Genomic DNA, 3,637 nt, shown 5'->3' on the forward strand with positions numbered 1-3,637 from the left:
TATTGGTAGAATGGTTTATTTTCCTATGGGTATATACCCTGTAATGGTATTGATGGGAAGAATGGTAGTTCTATTTTTAGGTCTCTGAAAAATCTCCAACCTGCTTTCCACAGTGGTTGAACTAATTTACATTCCCATCAACAGTGTAAAAGCATTCCCTTTTCTCCATAGCCTCATCAATATGTTATGTTTTGACTTTTTAATAATACTCATTCAGACTGGTGTAGAATGGAATCTCATTGTGGTTTTGATATGCGTTTCTTGATGATTGATGACACTAAGCATTTTTTCATATGTTTGTTGGCCACTTGTATGTTTTCTTTTGAGAAGTGTCTGTTCACGTCCTTTGTCCACTTTTTAATAGGGTTATTTATTTATTTTTTTTTGGAATTGTTTTTTATAGATTTTGAACATTAGACCTTTGTCTGATACGTAGTTTGTGAATATTTTCTGCCATCCTTTAAGATGTCTGTTTACTGTTGTTAATTTCTTTATTGTGAAGTGTTGTTAAGAAGCTCTTTAATTAGGCCTTGCTTGTCAATTTTTATTTTTGTTGCAATTGTTTTTGAGAACTTAACCACAAATTATTTGCCAAGGCTAATATCCAGAAGGGTATTTCCTAGTTTTTATTTCCTAGGATGTTTATAGTTTTCAGGTCTTACATTTAAATCTTTAATTCATCATGAGTTAATTTTTGTATGTAGTGAAAGGTAAGGGTCCAGCTTCATACTTCTGCATATAGCTAGCTATCTGCACCATTTATTGAAGATGGAGTCCTGTTGTTTATTTTTGTCAACTTTGTCAAAGATCAGATGGCTGTAGCTGTGCCACTTTATTTCTGGGATCTCTATTATTTTCAATTGATCTATGTATCTCTTTTTGTACTAGTATCATGCAGTTTTGGTTACTATAGCCTTGTAATATAATTTGAAGTTGGGTAATGTGATGACTCCGGCTTTTGTTTCTTGTGCTTAAGATTGTATTAGCTATTTGTACTCTTTTATAAAGACATAAGAATTTTAGAACAATTTTTCCTAATTCTGTGAAAAGTGACCTTGATAGCTTGGTAGAAATAGTGTTGAATCTGTAGATTGCTTTGGGCAGAATGGCCATTTAAACAATATTGATTCTTCCAATTTATGAGCATGGAATGTTTTTCCATTAGTTTGTGTCATCTATGATTTTTTTCTCTTTTTCTTTTTTTCTATAAGTTCTGGGATACATGTGCAGAATGTGCAGGTTTGTTACATAGGTATATACGTGCCATGGTGGTTTGCTGCACCCATTAACCTGTCATCCACATTAGGTATTTCTCCTAATGTTATCCCTCCCCTATTCCCCTACCCCCCATAGACCCTGATGTGTGATGTTCCCCTCTCTGTGTCCATGTGTTCTCATTGTTCAACTCCCACTTATGAGTGAGAACGTGTGGTGTTTGGTTTTCTGTTCCTGTGTTAGTTTGCTGAGAATGATGGTTTCCTGCTTCATCCATGTCCCTGCAAAGGACATGAACTTATGCTTTTTTGTGGCTGCAAGGTATTCCATCGTGTATATGTACCACATTTTCTTTATCCAGTCTATCATTGAGCATTTGGGTGGGTTCCAAGTCTTTGCTATTGTGAATAGTGCTGCAATAAACATATGTGTGCATGTGTCTTTATGGTAGAATGATATATAATCCTTTGGGCATATACCCAGTAATGGGATTGCTGGGTCAAATGGTATTTCTGGATCTAGATTCTTGAGGAATCACCATGCTGTCTTCCACCATGGTTGAACTAATTTACGTTTCCACCAACAGTGTAAAAGCCTTCCTATTTCTCCACATCCTCTCCAGAATCTGTTGTTTCCTGACTTTTTAATGACTGCCGTTCTAACTGGTGTGAGATGGTATCTCATTGTGATTTTGATTTGCATTTCTCTAATGCTCAGTGATGATAAGCTTTTTTTCATGTTTGTTGGCCACATAAATGTCTTCTTTTGAGAATTGTCTTTTCATATCATTTGCCCACTTTTTGATGTTTTTTTTTTTTTTCTTGTAAATTTAAGTTCCTTGTACATTCTGGATACTAACCCTTTGTCAGATGGATAGATTGCAAAAATTTTCTCCCATTCTTTAGGTTGCCTGTTCACTCTGATGATAGTTTCTTTTGCTGTGCAGAAGCTCTTTAGTTTAATAAGATCTCATTTGTCAATTTTGGCTTTTGCTGCCATTGCTTTTGATGTTTTTGTCATGAAGTCTTTGCCCATGCCTATGTCCTGAATATTATTGCCTAGTTTTCTTCTAGGGTTTTTATGGTTTTAGGTCTTACCTTAAAGTCTTTAATACATCTTGAGTTAATATTTGTGTAAGGTGTAATAAAGGAGTCCAGTTTCAGTTTTCTGCATATGGCTAGCCAGTTTTCCCAACACCATTTATTAAATAGGGAATCCTTTCCCCATTGCTTGTTTGTGTCAAGTTTGTCAAAGATCAGATGGTTGTAGATGTGTGGTGTTACTTCTGAGGCCCTTGTTCTGTTGCATTGGTCTATATATCTGTTTTGTTACCAGGATCATGCTGTTTTTGTTACTGTAGCCTTGTAGTATAGTTTGAAGTCAGCATGATACCTCCAGCTTTGTTCTTTCTGCTTAGGATTGTCTTGGCTATATGGGCTCTTTTTTGGCTCCATATGAAATTTAAAGTAGTTTTTTCTAATTCTGTGGAGAAAGTCAATGGAAGCTTGATAAGGATAGCATCGAATCTTTAAATTACTTTGGGCAGTATGGCCATTTTCACAATATTTATTCTTCCTATCCATGAGCATGGAATGCTTTTCCATTTGTACCCTCTCTTATGTCCTTAAACAGTGGTTTGTAGTTCTCCTTGAAGAGGTCCTTCACATCCCTTGTAAGTTGGATTCCTAGGTATTTTATTCTCTTTGTAGCAATTGTAAATGGGAGTTTGCTCATGATTTGGCTCTCTTTTTGCCTATTGTTGCTGTATAGGAAGACTTGTGATTTTTGCACATTGATTTTGTATTCTGAAACTTTGCTGAAGTTGCTTATCAGCTTAAGAAGATTTTGGGCTGAGACGATGGGGTATTCTAAATATACAATCATGTCATCTGCAAACAGAGACAATTTGACTTCTTCTCTTCCTATCTGAATACCTTTATTTCTTTCTTTTGCCTGATTGCCCTGGTAGGAGCTTCCAATACTATGCTGAATAGGAGTGGTGAGAGAGGGCATTCTTGTCTTGTGCTGGTTTTCAAAGAGAATGCTTTCAGCTTTTGTGCATTCAGTGTGATATTGGCTGTGGGTTTGTCATAAATAGCTCTTATTATTTTGAGATACATTCCATCAATATCTAGTTTATTGAGAGTTTTTAGCATGAAGGAGTGTTGAATTTTATTGAAGGCCTTTTCTGCATCTATTGAGATAATTATGTGTTTTTTGTCATTGGTTCTGTTTATGTGTTGGATTATGTTCATTGATTTGCAGATGTTGAACCAGCCTTGCATCTCAGTGATGAAGCTGACTTGACTGTTGTGGATAAACTTTTTGATGTGCTGCTGGATTCGGTTTGCCAGTATTATATTGAGGATATTCGCATTGATGATTTCTTCTAGCAGCGTTTTGTAGTTCTTCTTGCAGAGTT

The sequence above is a fragment of the Theropithecus gelada genome, chromosome 13 (assembly GCF_003255815.1).
Source record: "Theropithecus gelada isolate Dixy chromosome 13, Tgel_1.0, whole genome shotgun sequence".
Classification (NCBI taxonomy): domain Eukaryota; kingdom Metazoa; phylum Chordata; class Mammalia; order Primates; family Cercopithecidae; genus Theropithecus; species Theropithecus gelada.